A 15561-nucleotide genomic window follows, 5' to 3' on the forward strand; every position below is an offset into this window, starting at 1 on the left:
CCAGGACCTGCTGCTGCCACCACCAATGCTAGTAACTACTGCTCTGGGTGGGAGCAAGAGAAAAATGTTTCCATGCCCCACCTGTAAGTCAAAACCAGTTAATCACATGTGTACATATAAGAATGCCATCTTATATGTTCTAACCTCTGCTAAAAGGCTGCACTGCCATGTTATTTGTTGTCCAGCCCCTTAAAAGTAAAAGAAAAATAAGAGGGCAGAGTTACACAAAGCTGCTGGAGCCTAAGAGAGGGTGGCCATGGAGCGTGACAGGTGTAAGAGCAATATGCAAGCAAACCTCAGGCATGGAACGTGTTCTGTGAGCAAGAGCAAGAAGATGTGCAGCTTCTTACTTATGTATCATTTGCATTGCTGCCTGGAATAATGCTGATAACACACCAATGTTTTAGCTGTTGCTCAGTAGCACTAAGCCTGGTCAAGACTTTTCACTTTCTTATGTTCTGGCAGTGAGGAGGGAAGAAGCAGAACACCTGACCCAAACTAGCCAAAGGGGTGTTCTATACCACAGCACATCATGCTCAGTATATAAACTGGGGGGGGTTTGCTGGGATGGGACTGATCGCTGCTCGAGTTGGGCTGGGTATCGGTCAGCAGGTGGTGAGGAATTGTTTTGTGCAGCACTTGGGTTTATTCGGTTGGGGTTTTTTTCCTTTTCTAGTTTTATATTCTCTCCCCATAATATTTCCATTATTATTATTATCAGTAGTAGTAGTATACTGTACTTTAGCTATTAAACTGTACTTATCTCAACCCATGGTTGCTCCAAAGCATTTTCATTCTCCTTCCCATCACACTCGGGAAGGGAGGGAAAGTGGGTTTAGCAAACAGCTGCGTGCTACCTAGCTACTGACTGGGTGTAAACCACAATATGCCCCTACTCGGTGGTACGTCCTTTTTTTCTGTTTGCCACATGAGTTGAGAAAGGAATGTAGACATAGAAAAGGAGAAGAGTAGTGTAGGTAGAAATGGAGATGGCTGGCAGAGGAAGAGTCACAGCGTAGATTAACTTTTTTGAGCTGGGATGTAGAGAGAAATTTGAAGGTTGGTAGCTGAAAGAAACTGGCATTTGGGAGGAAGAAGTGGATGGGAACCCAAAGACTGATAGTGGTAGGTTGCAGGGAGGGAATTCGGTGTCATTAGAGTTCCTGTGCAAGACTCTCAGCTCAGGGATGATCCTTCTTACCCAAGAACACCTAGGTTGCCGGGTTGAGTTATAGTTGTACTCTTGGGTTTTGTTATGGCTTTTTTTCCCCCTCTGGAACAGAAAGGTTTTCTTGCCACAGAACTCTCAGTTTTGCAGTTTCCTGCCAGTAGGTGACAGCATTCCCCCAAAATAAGCAAACTGAGCAGAAACATGTCTTCCAGATTTCTGTCCGCTTAAAGACATTTCTCGTCATCTCTATACCTTATTAGTGTAGGGGTTTTGGTTGGCTGGTTGGTTGTTTTAAAAAAAAAAGTTATTATTTTTGGTTCCTTTCCACCTGGAGAAGAGTAAAGCTTTAGAATAGGCTTCTGAAGGAAAGAGTTTTTGGGAGGAAAATACAGCAGTCTGATCAAGAGGTCTCCTCCATGCTGCAAGCTCTGTGGCAGAGCAGAGTCTCCAGTGCTTCACTCAGCAGCAGTGTCAGGCAAGCCTGCAGAGTATCCAAGCAGCTGACCTCTGCTTAGCCAACATTCTGGGTTGTGGTGACAAATACCCCAGGTTGCAGGAGCATGAGAGACTTGTGCACATATCCATCGGAACTTCTGGCTACGGAACAACCAGCCAGAGATCCTGGGAGCCTTAACAGAGAGACTGGCATGGATTTTCGTAGTGAGAAAACTCTACCACCAAAAAGCATTCAAGGTGCAAGACAGAACTACATTCACCAGGTATTTCTGCCCGCTCTGCGCCACCTTCCAGACAGTCCAGCTCAGGAGATCTCTTAGCCCTTCTTGGCAGCCCTTACACTGCCAATAAGCTCTGAATCAAAATCCCCACACATGGTACCAATTACCATTCTCCCTGCCTAGCCCAGAGCCCCACACAGCAGGTCTGTTCTTCCTCACATGCAGGGTTTTGGGGCACTGCCATTTTCCCAGTGCCGCTCTTTGGGGAGTTTGCAGAGCTGCTTCCAGAGACGTGGCTGCTACGGTTGTCCTGATCTGGCTGCTCAGGCCTCTACTGAGAGCCTTTTCCCTGCCACTGCTCTTCCTGCTCTCCTTCCTTCCCCTTCCATGCATTAGCAGCCTAATAGCTTTCCTGTGACCCGTTGAGCATCCCGCCAGCATAACCTGCCCCTGCCTGCCCTGCTGCCCAAGTGCTCCAGTGCCCACACTGCAGGTGCTCAAACATCAGCAGAAGAGCTGGTTGTGCAAACAGGGAGCAGTTGAGTTTTTCCCCTGCTGGTTCCCTTTCGTGTCTGCCAAAGCAGCGTGTGCTGCTGTTTCTCTTGAGCCTGACAGCCACTTTCAGCCAAGTGATATTGCTGAGAATCCGGCTGCTCATTCCCTCAGCTGAAAGCCCCAGAAACCCATGGTCCTGAGGCCTCTTGGCCTGCAACCCGAGAGGGTTAGCCTCTTAGAGCATGAATAATTAAAAAGGTTCACAAATTTCTTTTTGTCTGGAAACTGGTCATAAATCGGGGCTTGTCCAGGACTGTGAAAACCTGATCCTGGCGCTCTTGAAAGGAGAAGAACCTGTTTTTGTCTTTTAACAGGGGAACTATTGGTATCTTTTATGTGTGGGCTTATTGGTGTTTGCCTTAATGCCCCAAAGTCTTCATGTTAGGAGTTTCTTTGTGCTCCATTTACTTAAAGCTGGCTGTCTGGAGCGATGGTAGGTTCATTTTGTGCATCGAGTAGACGTAATCATGCATACATACTCTTGCCTATGTGGATGTCCTTCTTTAATATTTTCCGTTTACAGTGTTTTTCTTGCTATGAGTTACATTCACCAGGAAAGCTTAATTTTAAAGGGTCTTATTTCTCTGACATTTCTCCACAGATTCTTCCCCTGCACGATGTGATTCTTAGGCGCAACAATGATGATGATAATTAATGTCAGGTTTTGTCTCAGTATTAAACTTATGCTGCATATTTAGCCAGCAAAAGTAAATAAATAAGCTGGGCAGGCATTTTTGTTTTGATTTCAGCAAAGCTGAAATAAGGAATTCTTAAACGTTGTTTGCTAAAGGAAATGGAAATAGGCCAGATGGAAATGGGAATGGCTATGGCTATCTGCGTGATCTTAGCCTGTTTAACTGAACTAGTTTAAAGGGGTGGTTTGAGCTAAATCACTGAGTGCTGCCTCCTGCATACTGGGAGCTGTAGGAGCTTTGTAGATGTTTTTATTTTCCATTTTGCTGGCACCAGCGGGATTGCACCAGCTGGATATACTTACAAATAAATAGCAGGACAGGAAAGAAGGTATGGATTTACTCTGCAAGTAGAAGAGAGATAATATGTTGGCTATGTGCTTTAGTATTCTAAATTTGAGCTTTGACCCCATGAAAATGCTGCATCTCTGCTGTATGATTGACTATTACAGGAGGCAATGTCTGGAGCCAGCAACTGGCTAAATCTGTGTTTCATGCTTGCATATATAGTAATAACATGGAACAGTCTTTTGCTGGAATATTTTGTCTAAATACAATGTGCGTAATCTGGAGCAGACAGTACAGTAACAGAGAGGAGTTATTGGTTACGGTAACATGTGCCTTGGAATGGTGAATCCTCTGTAGTGGGGAAAGTGGATAAAGCAACTGCACTTTGTGCCTAAATAGTATTTTCAACCAAGACAACCGGGGTACCTTGCAAATGCCTGATATGTATTAGTTGCTGGAGTAGACACAGGTAGTAAATACACTGTTGTTTCTATTTCACTCGTTGGCTTCCCAGAAAGAGAGAAGCAGTTTTCAAGATGGCCTTGCAAGTTAGCCACAACCATGGAGTATTGTCAAGTGTGAACAGGCTTTCTATTGCTACAAAATTGGCAAATCTAAGACATGTTGTTCATATTAATTCCTGCCAGGAGCTGAGATATCATGTGACAGCAATTGACCTCATTTTTGGTAAATATGATATAAAGAATCCAATTTTTCTAACTAGCTAACAAAGCAAAATCCGACTCTTCTGTTGTAGACTGTGTTAAGTTCCTTTACTCATAAGTTTTTCAGTCAGTGCAGAAGAGCTTTTTGTGATACTGCAGAGAAGGGAGTGGGAGGGGAGAGAGTGAAAATATCATAAAATTAATGAAAATAACAAATTATTATAGCAGTAATAAGATAAAAAGTAATCCAGGGGTTTGAATGTTAAAATTGTACTTGCAAGCTGTTTCAAATATGAAGGGCGTCTAAACTAACTGCTTGTCCTTTATTCTTCCTTCTTGTTTTCTGCAGTAGGAGGTAATGTTCACTAAGGTAGTTTCTGGTTGGATAATTCAAGAGTAATTTTTGAGTGAATTTTTAAATGCAGCCTATAAATTCCAGGAGGATAAGGGCCACATTGGAAGGGGTAACATAACCTTATCTATTGCGCACGCATTCTTCCTATATAAATCATTACTGTAAAAGGGGGATAATTATATTCTGTAACAGAAGCAAATAACTTTAAATATTGCCTCTCAGTTTTAACAGCAGAATTCAGGTGCAATCTGCTTTCTGTGCTTAATATATTCAGGATCGTGCCCGAGCATTTACTCAAACTAGCCACATGATGGCAATATTGCTAATCTTTAACTTTATTAATTTAACCAACTTGCTAGCTCTGGTTTTGATTCAAAATAAGGTCTGTAATTCTAATAGAATACTGAAGTTCTCTGGTTTTTAGAGGAAATCTTTCATGACTTGACTTTATGTATATGAAACCCTGCTGTATATACAGCCCATGTTTACATCCCTGACTTCAGGGTTAAAAAGTGAATGGTGATATCTTGATCTGTGGCAACACATTGTCATAAATGTACTGCACCGTGTGTGTGTGTGATGCTGAGGCTTTGGAAACATGCATTTGCCATACAATGGGAAAGTAATAAAAAGAAGAAAGGAAGGATGAAACAAAGATGAGTTTGCTAACTGAGAACAAAGACATTTTTGCAATCCATCATTTCTGATACGCCCTGTGGAGCAATTGCTGTATGAAATTGGGTGACAAAAGTATTTTTGTTCTCTTTGTGGAAGAGCACGCAAATCTCGGTACGTACCCCCACAAACCCACACAGCCCACTGCAGGGTCAGGGCCTGCTTCAGGCCGTCCATGAGATGACTGCCGAAATCAAGTGCCTTCAGAGTCCCCAGCACAGAAGAGAGCAATGTAGAAAGGCTTATGGCAGATGCTTCAGAGGAGGATTGGGGAAAAAAGCAGAAGACACCTATGTCCTGGGAAAGAGAGGTACTTTCGTGAATGGAGACATGCCCGAGAGAGCATATCAGCACAAAGGGCTGGTTCCTGAAGCAAGGTGGATAGGAAAAGACACACTGAGCCAGTAATGGTAACAGTGGGCAGCAGCAGGAATGCGTGGAGGTAAGTTTGGTTTTGCCCAGAAAACCACGACACTGAAACCAAACCACTTTATGAGGCAGTCTGTGAGTCTCAGCTTGACCCAGGCAGGTTTCTAACAGGCAGGAGGAGAAAATGCTGCATTCCCCTTTTTTTGCATTTTTTTTTCTTTTTTTTTTCTTCCCTTTTTTTCCCTTTTATGAGCTGCAGTGGAACCTGTAAAAGGATTGTCCCTAGTGAGAACCAAGCAATTTCTGAAATGGTACAGCTATAAAACAGGAGAACAGGATCTGGCACCAGTGAAGGAGCTCAACCGTGTTTAAGCAAGATCTTCATTAATGTCCTTAGATTCTCGATGTGATAAATATGGGTGAGTTTTGGTGGAGACTGGAGGAAAACTGTGTTCTTTAGCCAAAGTAACTATCATCTTGACAAACATTTTGCTGGATTATTTGAATGAATATTTAATGGAAAACATGCAACCTGCTCTAATAAGAGCACATTCATAATTTCTAGCATGCTAGTCCTGTCCAAAACTCACTTGGCTTTGCTTTGAGTAAGGGATACTTTAAGAAGGAAATGTTGGACTGTAGCTGCACTTGGCTGAAGCACACAGTACAGCATGAACAGCTGTGGAAGCCAGATTTACTGCAATAAGTGAGGCTGCTAAAATCCTGACAGTACTTTGATTTTTTTTGATTTTTTTTTTTTTACAAAAAAGTCCAATATAGAGTTTATGACTTTTCATACAGTTATTTATTTTAGGAATGAGAGATCTGCCAAACACAGCAGGTAGTTAATACCCAATTCAGACTGCATTTGAATAGGAAAGGAGCTATTGGCTGCATCCTTTGGGATTCTGTGATTAACCTAGAGGGAGCTGTAGGTGGCTTTTTCCACATGCATTCAGGTAAAACAGGAGTTGGAGTTGACCCCCACTGAATAACTTGAAGTTTGAATCAGGCATGGCCGGTAGCTCAGCTCATCCTCTGCTGAAATACTGCTTTCTTTTGGACATGGAAGATAGGCCCGCTGTGGGTGGCATCAATATGGGTTGCGGATTCAATCCCTGCCACTGTCCCAGGCACAGGATGTGTTCACATACTGGGAAATAAGTGTTGAAGTGCTCTGCCATGTCTGATGTCTGAGCTGCATATGGGCACTTGGTGTGAAGTACAGCTTTCAAGCATAATCCTCCTTGAGTATCCTACCCCTGGCACCAGTTGTCTGTGATTAGCTCCAGAGGCCCTGTACTCGGCCTCTGTTGTTGATAGTCAGCTCTGATGTCTCAGGCTGATTCGGGGGGTGGTGGGGTTCATCATAGATCTGCTTCATCCTGGGTCTGGGGTTGGGTGTCATTGCTTAGGGCTGCCCAGGCCAGTCACTTTTTAAAACCTCTCTAATGAACTTGCCAGCACCCATCTAACTCTCCTCTTTGCTTGGTATTCATCATTAAAAAGTGGAAATAACAACCATTACATAGCTCTTGAGGGATCTCTGAGGTCAACTCCATCAGTGCTTGTAAGACAGCCAGTGATGCAGGCCACATGTAGATACCACAGGGCAGGATAATACCTTCCATATTTCAAGTATCTCATAGGATTTCCTGGGTCAAAGAGTTAAATGCTGACAGTGGAAACGCTGGGTACAAATGTAGCAGACATTAGGCATTTATTAATATAATGCAATTTATATCTGGGGCTAGATGCTAAGCCTCTTGTTGGGTAGGTCACTCGAGCTATTTGTTACTACTGTTACAACCCATTCAACAGGGCTTCTTAGGAGCTTTTCTAATCTAAGATCACTATTCAGTTCTTAGCGCAGGAGCTCATTTATTTCTACTCTATCAGACCCAATCAGCAAGATTATTTTATTCATTGTTTTTGCTTTATAATAGCAGCTATAGCTATCAGAAAGATGGGCTCAATGTGTTTGGCAGTTTTAGGTCCCTTGATGCACAGAAGTGTTTCAAAGCCCACAGACAAATCCAGATGTAAGGGTGTGGTGACAGTAAATTTAAGACATATTATCAAGAAGTTTAAGCTATGTTCTGTATTTTGCAGATCTTTATTTATAAAGATAGAGTGAAAGCTGGTGTAAAAATGTTGTGATTATTAACTTGGTCTCCTTTGATGTCTTGAACCATCAGAAGAGGGGATATTTGTAAGAGCACGTAAGAATCTTTTATCCAGGCTTCCTTCAGAAACCCCCAGTCTGCTTATGCCCAGTTTTGCTCTTAAAGAAAAGCTAAAATCTATCTGTTTCACTCTTCAGCAACTGAATCAAATCTCAGCTGGTCCCTGCTAGTTTTCAGAAGACATTAATTTTTACATCTGCTGAATCCTGCAGGTGAAATAAATAGTTCAGAATGTCAGCTATATCCTTTTCCATTAGCCACCCATTGGCAATGCCAAACCCTCTGGCAAGGACAGCGCTTGGTAGCTGTGTGTAACATACTAATAACTCAGTGACAATTGTGATTTTATTTCTGCTCTCTCAACAGTCAACTGGACAGTTTACTGACGTAAAAGAAGTTAAAAGGGCCAGTGAAAAGACTGAAAGCCTGGCGGAAAAGACGTGTAAACACCTGTTAAAATCCATAATTTCTTGAGTAATGTTTTCTGACCAAAAGCACCCACAGTATCTGACTTGAAATGTTGCTTCTTTCAATTTTTTTTTAACCTGACCAACAGTGCAGAATGCTTGCCTGCTATTGATGATAGGAAAAGGAAAGTTACAGTGTTTGTAAATAGGATGTGGATGTAGAATAAGAGTTTCATTTGCAAAAGATGAAATTTCAGCTCACAAAAGCCAATAAATCCAGACTGTTTTGTCTTTAAATAGATTATTAATTGATTATTGATGCAGTAGCAGTAATAATCCATTGCATGGGACGAGGAGTACAAATTATCTAGGGTGTGGGAAAATAGAGATAGAGAATGAAGGTGGAACTGCAGAGTATATTTTTCTTAGAATTGTCTGCTATCCAGTAACGTTTTAAAATGCAGTAGCACCTTCCTGCAAGCATGGAGTCAGCCACGTGCTTTTCTATAGGTCATACGTTTTCAACATTCATAATTTGCTATCCAAGTGTCAACCATAAATAAAGGAGCAAACACTAGTGTTAACCCTGGTCATGTCTGATTGCTGAAGATGGATCAAAAATAATAAGAATTAGTATGTGAGTTTGCAGCCATGAGTGAGTATGTGAGTATGTTAAAAAGCTGGGCAAACAGCAGAGATCTTTTTTAAATTCAGGGTTGTATTCAGCAGCCCACATGGGTGAAAGAATGTGCAGAGGAGCTAGAGAAGTCAGGAAATAACCAATTTTCAAAGCTGACTTTTTAAGTCTGTTTTCTTCTATTTGTCTTTGGTAACCCATGTTTGACATTTCCCTTGCATTAATGATTATAAGTTTAGATGGTAAATAGGGTTTTTTTTTTTTGGTGCTCTGTTTAGTAGCTAATAATACCATCAGTTAGTGTCTGAAAGGTGTAGAAACATAGGCTCCATTCTTCGTCTCTGAACAGTGTATGATGGTCCTATAATATCCCAGACTCCAAAGGTTAAAAATTTGTTTTCAGTATTTAGGCATAGTGAGTGATTTACTTAAGATACAGTCTAGACATAAAGGTTTGGGAAATCTGACTGTACAATATTTAGGCTGATATTCAGTTTTCATTATATATTCATTACTATGTGTATATCTGTATAATGAACCTCAGCCAACTCGTGTTCATCTTGCTTGCAAAGAAGCCAACAGACGAGGGGTTGTTAGAGGATGGTTTACTATAACAGCTGAACGCCAGGCAGCTTGCTGAGCTGTTGCCTGGGATTAAAAGGGCCAGTTTTTCCCTTCCTCTCAGGAGGTGATGGAACTCACCAAGGAGAAAACAAACTTCATATACATGGTGTAACCCAAATCTGATATAACTTTATCTGATCTTTAAGAATAATTGATTCTGTAAACAAAATACTGAAATAAGGATATTTTCTGTGCTCTGTTTAAAAACACATATTAAAGGTAGGAAGCTGATGGTGTTAAATCTACCTCCTCTTTCAAACAATATGAATAAATTCAAGCAATTTCAATGTTTTTTATTAATGGCCAGTATAAGTCAGTGCTCTTTCTTTTTGTCTTGCAGAGTGCTTCAGTGTTGGTAATACTACCTTTGAGTGATGCATATACAAAAGGAATGGGAAAGAGTTTACTCAGTTAATAGGTTTACATGAATCATTCCTTCCATACATGCTTGTAACAACAGTATTCTTTAAACTTCTCAGAGAAAGCCAACTGTTCAGATTAACTGTATACAAAGAAGATTATAAAGTTGTCCTTTTTGTGAAATACCTTTGACTGCAGCAAAGCAAAGAATCGTGATGCTTCTTTCACAAACACAGGTTTGGTGTAGGTACTTGGATTTTACATCGCACAAGCCTGAAGAAAGGAAATGAACTTGAGGTTATGTTCCAGCAACTACTACTTTTGGTCTCTTTTTTCTTTCTTTCTATACGCTGATTTTTCTGTAGCTGACTTCAGCCATCCTGGCTAAGTAAGTGGAAGTTTCCATAACCTGTCTGAGTATTTCTTTAAACTTTGGTTCTTGTGTGGTCCCATTTTTCTGTTATTAATTACATCAGACCAAATCCTTAAAAAAACTGTGGCAATATCTTTGACCAATAACCTGCCAAATATCTTTCAAACCTGTTCTGTGCAATTTACTTTGTTGAATTTCTTACTGTGCAAATGTAAGCTATGTTTGTGTCCATTCCTATCCATGCTTAGTGAGCATTTAAACTTAGGGTAGTTAGATGTAAATGTGATGTCAAGTAGTCAGTGGTGGTTATAAGAAAATTCCTGAGCTGCTCCACTCAAATTTGAACTAAAGTACTGGATAGCTTGTATGTTGTCATGATGCTACTTCTGTGTAAAGGATATATAGAATGATGTCTCCAACCAGTTCTTTCTTTTTTCCTCATTTTATTTTTCCAGTTTTGAGCAGCTGACAAAGAACTTGCTGCATTCTATTTCTCTATCTTTCAGCAGTATCTTAGAAACCAGGAGACATATTTTTGCCCTGTGATGGGCTGACTGTGGCTGGATGGCAGGTACCCACCAGAACTACTCTATCACTCCCCTCCTCAACCGGGCAGGGGAGAGAAAATATAACAGAAAGCTTGGGGGTCAAGGTAAGGACAAGGAGAGATCACTCACCAGTTATTGTCATGGGTAAAACAGGCTCAATTTGGGGAAATTAATTTAATTTATTACCAATCAATTCAGAGTAGGATAATGAGAAATAAAACCAAACCTTAAAACACCTTCCCCCATCTCTCCCTTCTTCCTGAGCTCAACTTCACTCCTGATTTTCTCTATCTCCTATCCCACAGCAGTGCAGGACAGGGAATGGGGGTTGTGGAAACAAGTCTAGCCGGTGCTTCCTAAAACTATTCATCTATGCCCAGCCCACCTTTGGTTTTTGGCAGACAAATCTCCATCTAGAGGCCCTTATACCTGTTGCTCATTTAGTGTAGCCATTGATTCCTCTCACTAATGGTGCCCTTCTCTCAAATCACTTCTGACACTACCCATTCCCTAAGAAAAATGAAGACCTTTTTTTCCCCATTTGAATAGTTTGTTTTCATATTCCATCAAATTTTGTACTTAAAACTTTAATTGCCAGATAAGAAAATAGGAAGGATCCTTCTGGTTTCTTGAGTCTATCCCCCTTTGTCCAAGGGAGCAATGTCCTCCCATTATGCCTTTCATTAAGTAACCATACTCCATTTTAATATCCATTTGATTGCTTGCCTTTTCTAGTTTTATCAGAAGACTAGTTCAAATATTCATTATCTGACAGCAGCAACCTTTTTAGTTTTAAGTAAAATTTCTTTCTGGCTATTTTCTTCTTCTGAAACATCATCTCTCTACATTCTTATAACGGAAGCCTCACTTACTTTCTTTCTTAATCTTCCTTTATTAAAAAAAACACCCAACCAACCACCTTTTGAATAACTGAGAATGATACAAACACTAAAAAGTTTAGGAAAAAACTTAAATCTGTGATATTCCAACAGAAACCAAATAAACTACAATAACTGCTTTATATCAAATCTCTTTTACACTGGTTGTGATACTGAGGGACAAAGTTTCTAAAGATCCTGAATATTTTACAGCCATGGTACAAAATGACCTATTACATCCCTTTTCACACATGAAGGATTTGTGAGAAAATACAGCAAAATAAGTTAATACCCAACTTTCAGATGCCCGGAAAGCCTTCTGTTATAAATGCATATTAAAAAGCAGTCACTCAAACAAACAAAAATGCATGTAACTGACAGTTACTGTAAAGAAAATACAAAGCACCATAGATACATTGCCAGAAATATACTGAGCTTTTGTTTTTTTTTTATTTAGGATGACTCCTTTTAAGACCCCAACAAGCTTAAACAACAGGCTCACTGTCTTTGGCTTTCCCTACCAAGGCAAGGACTGAGGAGATGACTCTGTCTTGTGTGAAAGCAGTCCTGTTATAGCAAGAGGATGGTACCTTTCCGTTGTGCTGCCTAGGCCCTCCACGAACATCCTCTAGTTTGCAGGCATAATGGTGAAGACGGCATTCATTTAGGTGAAGGCTTTTCTAATATGCTTAGGTCTGGCCTAATTCTCAACACTTTGCCATGTCTGGCTTTCTCAGATGGTAGAAGTTGGTCAATATGCAGAGCATCTCACCCAGACAGTTCATGAGGTTTCTACAAGAAGACATGGGGACCCCTCTTTCAGTCATATGTTGGAGTCCTTACCACACCACTCCTATGCTGAAGCCCTGTGCAAGCAGAGGGTGACCAGCTTCAGCAGGCAGTTGTTGCCATTCAGTACCCGCCTGTGGCTGGAGAAGGTACAGAGGGAGTGCTCTCCCCAGCCGGGGGCATTGCTGGCAGGACTGGGTATCTTCTGACTCTGAATGGGAGCAGATTTCCCTCTCTGCCAAATGACGGTTGTTGTTCAAGCGTTCACTAACGTGGTCATGTGTAATGAATTGTGTGGTGCTTCTTCCTGTTCTTCTTACTGTAAAATAGAGTGGTTTTACAAACGGGTGGCATTTACAGTGCCACTCCTAATTTCAGGAGGATTTCACCAGGTACATTTGTGTATACTTATTATGCTAATAACCTATTGTAGTTCAGTTTAAATTGTGCATTACTGGCTTTAGTGTTTCTGGCATGTGGCCCATAGACATCAGTGATCATGTTACTGGAGTTATGAATTTTCTTCTTGCTTTGTTATATTGAAATAGCTGTGTAATGTAACTTTTTAAACTCAAACATACTCCACAAAAGTGTGGGTCAAGAAAGTCTAGGGGGAAGAGGATGCAGAACCTGGGTTTGCATTTTCTGCATCTAAATGTCTAAAAAGACCTGTGTTTAGTAACCTGTAACACAAAAAGAATTTGTAGTCCATACCCATAGCATATACATCTCATAAACAGGTGTGTAAGAGTACACAGTGATCAATTTAGGGTAATTTTACAAAGCATCCCTAGGCATAATAAGATTTCATTAATTTCAAATGTGAAAAAGCTGGTGAAATATATACATACAAATATATTAATACATAAATATGTATATAAAATAACTAAGCAAAACCATAAAACAACTTTGAAGAATTATTTTTATGCTTGTGGGTATCCTCTTTTTTAAGTTTATTGTGAAAAGAATACTGAAAAACACTGGTTTATTGGCAGTTAAAACAAGAATAAAAACCTGAGGAAAAAAGCAGGTTGTATGCTAGGCAATTAAAAACTGGAAAAACTGGACTTAAAAAGCAAAAATCAATAGGTTTGGTATTTCTGTCATGTACACTGCCCTCAGCAAGCTTTAAACTAGAATAGAAGTAAACTCATAAGCCAAGCAACTTGCCGAGTCTGGAGCAGAGGAAACCAGGAACAAGAGAGAGGCCTGTCATAGCTAGGAAATGAAAAGAAAATAAGAAATCAATGAAAAACAGAAAAACAGAGGCAAGACATCACATCATCCTTGCTATCAGAGTTTCTTTTTGTATTACGTTTTTAATGTTTTCCTACTATAGTTCTGTCAGACATGACACAAGGCACAGCTCTGCAGGTAAACACAGTGAGACCTTAGTCTGCCTCTTATGGGACGCAGGTCTGATTCCCTAGGCATGCATCAGGTTTTGGAGCTGGTAGTTCAGGACTCATGGCAGTGAGTCCTCTCCACCTTCTAAGCATTACTCTGATATCTTTATTCCTGCAGGAAACCTAACCTCTACTCAGGTGATGGGAAGGTGGCCAAGCCCATATAGGCCAACTATAAAGGGAGCACCCTGGCCTAGGGAGTCCCCCTGGAGGTCTTTTGCCTGCATTTTTCTTCCTCCAGTATTTAGTTTCAGATCTAGATGCAAAGGCCCAAGAGCTTCTGTATACAGCCAGGCACTTTGGTACTCACAGGTTATTTCTTTGTTTCAGTTCACAGCTGCTCTGCTGTGGGAAATGTGAGCTGCACATGTGCTTCTTTCATAGATTAGAGATCTTAGGTGATTAATGGCTATTTCCCTTTTGCTGGCTTGCTGCCATCCCTCTCTTCCCTGTCTCCTAATTTATTAACATTTGTTAACGTTAATGTTAAATATTATGGAAGAAACTATAACCTCAGCTCATTACCAGCTACCTTTAGAGGTTGCTTCTGCCATGTTATCATCATAAGCCAAACAACGAATAAAAAGGCTGTTTTCCCTAGTGTTAGGAGACATTTGCTTCCACTCAATTTTTACCAAGTTTTCCATAAGAGAAATGCTACTCATTAGCACCCTAGCTACAAAATCCAGCCTAATTTCAAAGTACTGAAAACATCAGCAATTCTTTGCACAAGCAATCGAGTTCTAACTCTGTTTTCCAAGGCTTATTAATACTTCTTGACTTTTGCTCTCCTGTGTTTTCCATATAACAAGTGCTTAGCCCTTTAAAATGTGAACAAATAAAACAAATAGGCAGCTCACTGCAAAGTGGAAGTGTGGGATTACTCTGTCAGCTTGCCCTTTTCTCACACTGCGGGCCTGAGAGTAATTAAATGAAGCTGACATGCATTAGCAAGGCAGCCTAATTGAGCCTGAATTGCTGGGGAAGTGGCAATAGCCCAAGCCACTGTGGATTCGTGTGCACCCACATTGGGGAGTGTTGATCAATACCAGTGATTATGACATTTTAAAAATAAAATTGATTGTCCTTGACTTGAGTGGAAGGGAGGGCTCTTGTACATGCCACTGGTTGCAACTACTCTGCTCAATATGAAACACTTTGTGAAAGGGCCATTTCCAGTCTTCCCTTTCCATTTCTCTTACAGGGGCAAAACTCCCATGACTTTGATTCTCTTTGCTCTGGAGGCCTTTTAGTTAAAAGCTCTGTAATAGATCTGGAAGTATTGACAATAATAATGAGCTTATGGGTGAAATTCTGACCTTAGTAAAGTCGATCGAGCCAGAATTTCCCCATTTTATATATCCACACATATATAAGAAGTATATTCATACGCTCTTAACAGATCAAATCTGTGTATTGATTCTCTCTTTTTATTTACTCTGCTTTCTAACAGTTTGCTTACCAAAGATCTTTTAGGAGGGAGCTAATGAAATGAATGTATTTTCCTCATGCTTAAAGCAGAAAATAAAATTAACAACCTTTTCCCACAGGAAATCTTTGAAGGAAAAAAGAGGGAGGTCAGTATATCTTGCCTTTCTTCTCTTAAGAGTATTTTAAGCCCATTTGGATGTTTGAGTTTTTTGAAAGCTCTCTTACAAACTGGCAGGTTTCTCAGTGAAGGGGGATACCTATCTAGATCTACTGTGAAAAAAAAAGGTAACATGACTTCAGTTGAGTCATGTTTGGTCAGGATCAAGCCTGGTTCAAGGATTATCACTAGCTTCAAACATGTCCTAGGTAGGAGAATAGGAATGGATACAAATTAAAATGGAAATCAACATGACCAGGTGCTCAGTTAGTGGTAAGAATAGGAAATGTGGATAATGAGAACACATGGACTAAGCTG

This window comes from Neopsephotus bourkii, unplaced genomic scaffold, assembly GCF_033783945.1.
Source record: "Neopsephotus bourkii isolate Nb327-2 ecotype Australia unplaced genomic scaffold, CSIRO-AGI_Nbou_v1 NB_962, whole genome shotgun sequence".
NCBI classification, from domain to species: Eukaryota; Metazoa; Chordata; class Aves; order Psittaciformes; family Psittacidae; genus Neopsephotus; species Neopsephotus bourkii.